Source organism: Leptonotus elevatus, chromosome 2 (genome assembly GCF_054856555.1).
Source record: "Leptonotus elevatus isolate MCC_2025b chromosome 2, RoL_Lele_1.0, whole genome shotgun sequence".
Classification (NCBI taxonomy): domain Eukaryota; kingdom Metazoa; phylum Chordata; class Actinopteri; order Syngnathiformes; family Syngnathidae; genus Leptonotus; species Leptonotus elevatus.
The window spans coordinates 8,125,442-8,136,477 of record NC_141240.1 but is presented as its reverse complement, the minus strand read 5'-3'; positions in this window follow the sequence as shown (position 1 = coordinate 8,136,477).

The window sequence follows — 11,036 nt, the reverse complement described above, 5'->3', positions numbered from 1 at the left end:
ACTAAACTCCCGTCTGAATTCCACTACAAAACTAACACAGGCGCTCCCTCTAGGCCTATTCGTCATCAACATTTCCATTAGAGCAAAGGATTTTCATTATATTGTAACCTAATAATGGCATCATTTCATTACACTCGTGCCTTGTGCCTCTGATGGGGAGCCTCTTCCATGTTTTATGTGGCCCTGACTGGACCGGATTTAACAATATAATATGACAATAACCAGGCCCCGCTTGCCCATTAGGTGAGACAAGCAGATGCTTAGGAATCTAGGGTGCGTCAAAAATTGGGGGAAAATTCACCTTTAATATAATTACATTCAAACAAATGACTACTATTGGACTATTGTAATATAAGTAGGGACACTTCTTGATGATCTATCAAACTACTGAATGCTAAAATAAAGTAAAACTCAGATACATATTTCTGTGAATGAATTAATCAAATTTCAAGTGAGGAAGGCTGCACATTTACAATATCTTGACAATTAACCCTAAACATGAAACAGCTAACAGATTAAAATGTAAAGAAACTTCCATTTAATACTACTACGAATGCTAATGCCAAATACTACCTTCTCTGGCGGTATTGGTCGCTCTCTGTGAAAGGGAGGGGCACATTTATTGATATGACCCTAGACAACTTTGTAACATGTCAAAATGACCAAAGCTGTCTAGAGCACAGGGAAGCCAAAAAAAAGAGAGGATGAAAATGGAAGAGAGGTCAAGTTGTTGGTCCTTTTGGTTTGATTACGTAATCGGGCTAATTAACAGCAAGCCATTCACATGATTTGTTTGACAGTAATGATACAGTCATGAAATTGAGAAAATACTGAAATTTACATTTTAACTTGTGTGATGTTATCTTATAAATTAAAGGCAAAGCTAAAAATGGGACCAAAAAGAAGAAGAGTAAATCATCTTTGGAGAGAGACGCCACATTGGCTTGGGCCAGCCCTGCAGTAACTGTTAAGTACTGAAGTCCTTCAAAACTGTACTTGACTTAAGACCATGCACAAACAAACATGATCATGTATCTTCATGCATTTATGTGGCCAAAGTTATCTAGCAGGGAGCCACACAGACTGGAATACATTAATTAAACAATGTCAATAATTAAAGCTGCCCTATGTAGCAATTTGTCCAAAAATATCTTTACAATAGCCTTCTTCTAATTAGCAGATTAACACCTTAGTTCACAATTAGTACTCCTGCAAGCCTGTGGCCAATAGTTTTCAGACTGGATTTGGGTTTGAATTTCTCGCCCCCTGTCTGTGGATGTGACATCATGTGCGCATTGCGTATGTGAGGAGGGAGGGTTCAGTTTCATTTGTCATCAACAGGTGGCAGTAGCAATGCAAAAGTCAATTTTCTGCATTGAGCAGCTTTCAACAATTTAAGTTGAGCAAATTTCAGCAAACACTATCTGTCTCTCAGTTGTCCAACAATATTGAACAAACAGGCAACGATGAAAGTAAAAACGTTTCTGTTCCGGATGATGTGAGTGCAAACACATTTGCACTTGAAGTGGGCCTTGGACACAGCACTGAGCTGCTGCTGACCTCAACCTAACCAAAAGCCCATTTGAGCTTTCATCTTAAACATGTGAAAGGAAGTGATCCAGGTGTGCGTCCCACTGATAAGCTTCCTCAACCGAATCGTCACTGCCTTCGAGAACACCCTCCTGCTGCGGATTCCATCCGCAAGATCTCTCTCTCTCTTTCCACTCCATCTACTTACTTTCTAAAGCCAATGATATCTGATATGATAGACTGATATGCTTTGAACAAACCCCAGGAAATATAAAATTTTCATTTTACTATTTGAGCCTATTAATAAGCTCTTCATTCCCTTTCTCCTTGAGTAATTCATCTGATATGACAATGAAGAAAGAGGTCCTGTGATGGGGATATTTAATCTAACAAGTAGCCAGGTCTTAAAGTTAATAGCGCATGGAACTCTTTATGACAAGAGAGAACTAATATTAGACTCAGCTCTGCCTTAACCAGGTGGCAGGTGGTGGCATGCATAATGTAGGCAAGTAAAGGAAGCCAATATCCCATGGGACTTATTGATTGTGGGGATGTGTGTTGTTATTATTGTCACCGTCAGCCGTCAGGGTAAATCACATACTTGCAGTGAATTTTTGTCCTTGTAAAAATTTAATTATTTGGTAACGGCAGTCAAGCAAACTTGTATGGAAAATAATGACGATGAATGAAAAAGTTCAACCATATTCATGTGTCACATCTTTAAAGGTGAAGTCACCCCCCCCCCCCCCCCAAATTTTTTTTTGACAATGTTTTATGCAGCCCCAATAGCCTAAATATGGTATTTTGGTTAATATTTTGTTTTGTGGAAAACACTACTTCACATTTATATTTTTATGCAGGATCGTGAGTGGTCGGTGGCAACAATGAATACATAGAGACTGATATGCTTTGCTAGAATAACTGTGCCTTTTATTCCCCGCAAACAGCAATAAACACTTTTATACTGTGCTAGAATAATCGTACGTTTTATTCCCCGCAAACAGCAATAATCACAACTTGCTTTGCTAGAATGATTGTACCTTTTATTCCCTGCAAACAGCAATAATCACAACTCAATTTGCTAGAATAATGGTGTCTTTTATTCCAAGCAAACAGCAATCAATACACTACAACGTTAAGCAGCATAATATGATCATCATCAGCGCTTACCTTGACACTGGACTGGGGAGCCTACGGTCCGGGTGAAGCGAGCTGCAACAACGGCTGGGCAATCGTACGTGTTCCACAGCGGACTCCGTCCGGACCGTGTGCCGCTCCGTCTTTTATTCGTTAGCAAAAGGTTGTGAGCGTGAGAAACCGGGCTGTCCAAGCCCTCTCCCAGACACTCTCGAAAACATGTTTGCGAAGCAGGGAAGGCTGTAGTATAAACAAGGTATTCACTCCCAGGCTGATTCCGCCCTTTATTTACAAATTGTTGGGCACCTGGATTCGTACAACAGTTCAGGACAACAACATATCCTTATATAAGAGGTTACATGAGGACATATCAAACCATGGTTATTTTCCCTTCATATTGCATTAGTGGAATATAGTTAACTCATTCACTCCCAGCCATTCTCACTGAAGCAACCCCCTTCACCCCTGGCTGTTTTACTGGATTTTGACTGATTTTGCAAGGCCCACAGAATATTGTGTTCTATCGCTATAAAAACATGGAACCTACCAAAATAAAGATTATTGTCTCTTCTTTCATCAGGAAAAAAGTATATTTTTATCTGTTTCCGTTTTGCATTGTATTAGAATATAGCTACGTTTCATCATTATTCACAAATCTGTTTAAAACAGTGGGGAAAATAGCTTTTTTGCAACATGGCCCTGGTTGTTCTCTTATACTCTGCTGCGTTTTTTTGTAATAACTACCATTGCTTTAAGCGGCCTCTTCAGGTCAAAGGCTGCACTCAAAGCCTTCTGTATGTTCTAGCATAAAAAAAAACATTTTAAAAAACATATAAATATGTTTTTGGGACCATGGTAATATTTAAAAAATAACGTTGTTATACATTCTTTGGAGCAAATTAGTTAAGCAGCAAAATCCAGCAGTTTTTATAAATATCAGAAGGCGGCCATTTTGCCAGTTGCTGTCGAGTGAAAATGACATCACAATTTCTCAGGTCTCAGGTAACAACCAATCAATACTCAGCTTCAGAAAATGCGTGAACTGTGATTGGTTGTTGCCTGAGCCCTGAGCAACTGTGACTTCATCTTCAGTCGACAGCAAGTGGTAAAATGGCCGGCCCCCTGAGATGGAAAAAAAGGCTAGATTTTGCTTCATAATTCATATTCCACAAAAGTAATATTAATCACAATGTCATATTTAGACTAGTGAGGATAAAAAGTCGAGCGGCACGGTGGCTGACTGGTTAGCATGTCCGTCTCCCAGTGCAGAGGACGTGAGATCGAGTTTGGCCTTCCTGGGTGGAGTTTGCATGTTCTCCCCGTGCTTGAGTGGGTTTTCTCCGGGTACTCCGGTTTCCTCCCACATTCCAAAGACATGCATGGCAGGTTAATTGAACACTCCAAGTTGTCCATAGGTGTGTTTGTGAGTGTGGATGGTTGTTCGTCTCTGTGTGCCCTGCGATTGGCTGGCAACCAGTTCAGGGTGTACCCCGCCTACTGCCCGAAGCCAGCTGGGATAGGCTCCAGCGCCCCCCGCAACCCTTGTAAGGACAAGCAGTTAAGAAAATGGATGGATGGAAGGATAGAAAGTCAACACACCCCTGTTCAAATGCCATTTTTTGTGATATGAAATGAAAATGAGAATTTGAGAAAGTAATTTCAAAACTTCTTTTTACCTTACATTTATATTAATTTGACCTGCAGTATAACCTGAGCAACTCAACTGAGAAAAAGAAAAAATTTTGAGAGGAGAAGTAAAAATATCTTATGTGGTTGCACCTCTATGCACAACCTCTTCTAACTGGGGATGTGACAGTGTTCAGAATTAACCACTCAAACCATGGCAGGTTTGATTGGTTTATTAATTCATTCATTTAAAGTGCCTCAGAGTAACCCCCAAAATCAGTTCAGCTGATCTAATAGTTTAGCTTTTTAGCTAGCAAGATTTCAAGATAATACTACCTTGAAATTGGAACTGTTCATATTTCCTTCTACCCTGCATAAGGCTGCAATACCATCTGAAGAACAACAGGACCGTATACATAATGCTGCCACCATCTTGCTTCACTCTAGGTATGATGTTCTTTTGGTGATGAGCAGTGTTGTGCTTGCTTCTAAGAAATCCTTTTGGAATTATGACCATTAAATTAAATCTCGGTTTCACTAGATAACACTTTATCGTTGTTGTTTTTTATGTGTTTGGGAGGCTTTACATGTCGTCAGACAAATAAATAAACAAATAATTGCCTTAGTCATCTTTTTTGCAAAACATTTTTTTGTCTATATCATCTCCTCATGATGCTAATTTGTTTGTTTCCTGAAAAATCTGAAAAAAATGACTGCGATTATTTTAAGAAAGCGTTGATGTACTTTTGTAAAATGTAGCCAGGCTTGGATGTTTTTTTCTTAATAAAGCTTCCGTCTTGCCACCCTATCCCAAAGCCAAGACATGAAGAAGACAGGAGATCAAAACAGCCCTTCCCACGACTGATACCTTAAAACAATGAGATGATGCTGATGCTCTCCGCGGACCATTGTGCTGTAAGATGTGTCACAAAATGTCAGAAAAAGCCTACTAAAAAAGCTGAACTTTATATGGGGTTAATGAGAGGCATTTAACTCATTTGCTCCCAAAAACATATACAAACCATCTATTTTAAATATTACCATGGTCCCAAAAACGTATTTATATGTTTTATGTTGTTTTTTAGGCTAGAGCATAGAGAAGGCTTTGATTCAGCCTCTGAATTGAAGAGAACGCTTGAACGCTTAAAGCAATGGTAGTTATTACAAAAATGGCCAGCAGGTGGCAGCAGAGTATAAGAGATCAACCAGGGCCATGTTGCAAAAAGGCTCTTTTCCACAAGTGTTTTAAAAAGATTGTGAATAATGAGCTATATTCTTGTGCTAATTGCTGCAAAACGGAAACAGATACAAATATACTTTTTTTTCTTGATGAAAGAAGAGACTAATCTTTCTTTTGGTAGGATCCATGTTTTTATAGCAAAATAAAGCAATATTCTGTGGGCCTTGCAAAATCAGTCAAAATCCAGTAAAAGGAGTTGCTTGTGGGGTTGATATGGCCGGGAGTGAATGAGTAAAAATAGTGACAGATGTTAGTTGACTCGCTTTTAAAATGTTTGAATGCTATTGGTTAATTCTGAAGTTCTTGAGCCACAATCCACTGCTATATCTCAGTTGTTTATTTATTTATTTATTTTTACTTGAACTCTCAAAAACTTCACATTTCATCAAATGAGTTTCTCAGGTTAAAGGTCAGATTGATCTTGCTCTAAGTTTTCAGACCAAAAAAAAACCTGGCATTTGAAAAGAGCCGTGTAGACACCGTATTGAAGGTTCACTGAAGACTAAGTTGTTTGCAGAGGGCAACGCGACTGGCTGTCTCTCTCCCTGTGTCAGTCCTGTGATTTGACAGGTGAAGCTCCAGGGTGCACCCCACTTCTCACCCTAGATCTGCTGGCTGAACACTTAGTAAGTGGACAGGACACTAGAAAAGGGATATTTGAGTGAATCCTTGACAATATCATGAAAAAGAGATGCTCAGTAGCTTCCAGTAATGTCCAATAATGGCTGCCTCTGTAGTAATCAAATTATTGACCTCAGTCATACCTTATATTATGGAAATGAGAAGGGTTAAGTGTTGCCAAAGAGCGGGATGACATCAATGTCCTTTTACTTGGAACAGACACCATTTGGATGGATACTGGACACACTGGCACCAAAAAGTCTTAACAAGGGCTTTGACATTTGCGCTCCTCTCTAATAATTACGCTATCAGAGAATCTTCTGCTTGCCTGTAACCTTTTTCTAATTGACCCAAATGCTCATCTGTCAGTGGGGTTTGCAGAGGATAGTGAAGCCGACCTTATGGGCTTGAATTTTACGGACTGAAACAAACGTGGCGATGACGCTTCAGGGGTTTTACTATGCATGGCCACTTTTAAAATAATGGCACTCATGTGGAATAACAAATATCATCATAATAGATTAGCTTCAAACTCTCATCTTAGAATTGACTTCCCCTTCTCATATATTTGCAAATTAATATGTAAGCTATTTTGTGGTTTTAAAATGTTTTGGCGGACCATTGACTATTGTGACTAGGAAGCCTGAAACTTCACTTTAAAAGCAGTTGGGTCGAAAATAACTCAACTATAGGTCAAAAATGGACCGATCCTCTACTTGGGTCGATTTGAACCAATTTTGAGTCAAGAAATGGGTCTTTCAGCATAAAACAATTCATAAATATTGGTCAGATCCTTTACTTGGGTAAAAAAAATGGGGTCATTTTGTATAAAACAACCCAGAAAGTTGGGTGAAATTTACCTTTTAAGTGGGTCGGTCTATTATTGATCTATAATTGGGTTACTTTTGACCCAACTATTTTTAGGGGGTTCTTTGTAAACCTGGATATACAGTATGTTCAGTAGTAGGCCAACTACCTATGTGATACATAAGACTATACTTTATTTCACCCCCAGGGATCCATTGTATTTGTGTTGCACGAATCACATTGCACAGGACCTAATCATACAATTCCCTGCATGCAATGGCCCTCGCAGAAAAAGTCCTTGAATGAATGACATTTGGCAACATGTACTATAACAGCATAAACTGTTGCTCCACTAGTGTGTGACAACCAGCCAGTTGATTTTCCCCTGGCAAATAGTTATTCCAAATCAGAAGGACATCCAATTCCCCATGTGTATTGGATTAAAAAACAACAACTTTCATTTACCACTTCAAGCAAGAAGAAAACATGACGGAGGCTGGCACAGACAACAACATATACATCACACGCCACCGCCACTTAGCGCTAAACACACACATCAGTGTGTGCTTGTTAACCTTTGGACGGGCATCTGTACATGTGCGTTTGCGGCCTGTCCCCTGGTGACGGATGATTTTGGGGAATGATGGAGTGTGCCTGTCTAAACCACCCTTCCTGGCACACGCACACACAAACACAGAGCTTTGCATTAGCACTTTAACACTACTTGTCCAAAGAGCAGCATCTCTTAACACAAATTGCACCATATTATTACAAAGGCGGGGTCAGTGCCTGCATTCCTCTCTTCCATCTGTATTAGATAACAGCGTTTACTGTAAACAGCCATAATCATTATTATAAAGAATGTGTGTGAGAGAGAGAGAGAGAGAGAGAGAGAGAGAGAGAGAGAGAGAGAGAGAGAGAGAGAGAGAGAGAGCGTCAATGACCAAGTTATCCTCTGGGATTATTACATTGAATATAATTAATCATGGGAGTGGGACATGCGCTGGTTTTGGCTTTACCTTTGTGCCTGAAATCCATTCATACACACCCTTTTTCTTGTTTCCTCCCTCTGTTTCCTCTCAGACTAATGTGCATAAACAACACAAGACAAATCACCACAGTGCCTGAAAGAAAATGGAAGCAGCAGCTCTTTGCACTAATGTTGCCTGGCAACCTCAACCAAAGTGACTTAGCAATCACAAGCCTTTTCTGAATATTTGTCATGAAAATGGTGTGTCCAGTGTCAACATGTGCTTCTATGGTTTACATCTGTTTTTTTTTGTGAAGAGAAAGTGTTGTGTCTAATGGAGTGTTTCTCAACCTTGGTCCTCGGGGCACACTACCCATCCTGTTTTCCATGTCTCCTTATTCCAACGCAGCTGATTCCAATGACAGCTCATCAGCAAGCTCTGGAGAAGCCTGATAACAAGTCATGGAAAACAGGTTGCACAGTGTGCCCCGAGGACCAGGGTGGGTTGAGAAACACTGGTCTAATGTACTGGTATGTGCAACTTCAAATGACGGACTTCATAAATGACGAAAGCCATAAAAAAAAAAAAAGTTTGACAGAAATCCAAGGTGACCCCACAGAGGGGTAGCATGACAGTGAACGCCCACAGGGATCAGGGACTAAGCCCTGAATAGCGAGTAATTTATGTCCTCCCAAAACGGGTTGATTACTGCCTATATTAATAGTTTGAACCCGAAATATACTCAACTCAACTTTATTCTTCACAACAACCACAGCTGTTCCAAAGCGCTGTGCAAAAAGTTGGGATGTAAATCCTTTTCAACCAATATTAAATTGAATGCACTACAAAAACAAGATATTTAATGTTCAAACCGATAAATTATTATTGTTGTTGTTTTTTTTTTTTATGCAAATATTCTCACATTTTAAATTTGACGAGTGTAAAGCAAATAATTAAGGAGCTGCATAATGCAATTATGATATTGCTGGTTTGGATATTGATTCATTGAGCACTACATGAAGAGCCTTTAAGGGTTTGGGATCCGCGGTGATTAACCGATCGGATTAATAGAGTTCTTATGTACACACACGGAGTGCATGTTGGTGTGTGCAAAGATTGTCAACTCAATTTGTAGCGTCTTGTAGCCAGATTCACCATTATGGCACTGCACAGTACTGTGCTTTACCACCAGATGTCAACATTCACCTGCCCTCTTTCAAGCTTGTTAAGCCCCTCCTCCTCCTGTGGCCCCTCACCACCGAACCCCCCAAACGAAGACATAGCCTGCAGTCTTCATGACTGTCTGACCTCAGCAAGTCAGTCATTACCTTTCTTGAATCCTTCAACTAGGTCAAACCTGATGTACAGGCTTGTTGGAGTTACTTTTAGATAGTTGCTGTTGTTGACTACTGTGTGTGTCAGGAACATAGCGTGCAGACATCAATCCCTTGTCACTTTTTGTTCAAAAACAGTTAGTCAAAAGTCTTGGCGGGATCTAACGCAAGCCAAGTGTTGTTGATTTACTCCTAATATTGTGTGTGTATTCATACACACTGTGCAAATATGTTTGCATTGCACGCAAACTGTGGCCATGCTGCCAAAGGTCAGTAGTGCAAGAGAGCTGTGCTTCTTAGTTCTGATCTTGAGATTTTCTAATAATAGTGAGCCTGACCGCAGTGGGAGGAGTGTTATTGCTTTGCAATTTGATTCGCTTATTTTGCTGATGGAAGGGTAGCGAGAGGGAGAGAGGGAGAGAGAGAGAGAAGGAGAGAATGCAGTATTTGTAATGCTCATATATATATATAACGTCACTTACAACAATGGAATGGGAAATATGAGTGAGCATGCCAAAATGGAGTGTGGATGGCTTTATAATCTCTTGGCAGCTTGAAATCTGACTTGCCAAGACAGGGTGGGACATTTGGAGAAATCAAATGCAGAGAAGAAAAACTAAAGGATGAGTGGGAAACACGGAGGGACAGCAGAGGAGTCTGACATTTGTTTGCAGATTTACAGACCTTGCTGCTCAGCCTCCGAGTGGAGCGAGAGAGGAGCAGAGGGAGCTAATTAACACAGAGCACACCAGTCAGACAGCGTGAGTGATTCTGATCCTGCAGCGCTGTCACGCTTGCCACAGCGCCAACAACCCAACCTAAAACCGCCTCTGTTGATCCAACGCGCCTTTTCCCAGATCATTTAAGGTCGCTGCTCGCCTGAATGCACATTTTTCATATAACCCTTAAAATACATCACGCAAACACACCAAGTAACCAGCGGAGGTGCAGCTTCATTATCTCAGCATTGCGAGTAGATTTGATTTTTAATAAGAAAAAGGGATAATGCAGCCACTGGTGACCAGATTTTCAAAATTAAAAGCGGGACGCTATAATTTGGAGGTGGGGTGGGTGATTGGCGCCGAATCCTATTTGTCTAATGCTAAATGCCTGTATCTTGGTTGATGGTTAAACAGCGCTAAACAATACAATGCACTCACTGTTCTTCAACATTTTTTGCTTTGTCCGGACAGCTATCGGAAGCTGGCTGTGCAGTTTACCTTGCGTTGGTCTTTCATGGTAACATTGGAAATATTTTCCTATAAAGCTCAGTTTATCAGTGATTTGGTGACCACAGTGGATAGTAGGACTACATTTTCTATCTATGATTTTTAGATACAAAAGCGGGAAGTTTTGGCATGACGAAAACACCCCTGCTAGCGATTTAACAGTTAAATTCCTTTGCAACTGGTTTATCGTATGGCTCGCTATGACAACTATGCGATTGACATGCAGTGAACATGGCCCAATCAATTGGCTTGCTGACTGGACTGAAAAAAATGACAGGATGAAACCTGCTTAAAAGTGGAACAAAACAATAGGGTTGGCGAAATTCGCCAGGACTAGGGGCACAATACTCAAACCCGGGACTTCCCGTTTAAATGGAGATGACTGGTCACCCTAGGTATGATACTGAAATGGTGATCTTAACATATTGCACTCTGTAGCTCGGTTTCCGAGATTCTTCCCTTCCTTGTGACAATTCTGAGATTACACACACACACACACGCACGCACACGCACACGTTAGGTCTACATTTCTAGTGGGGAC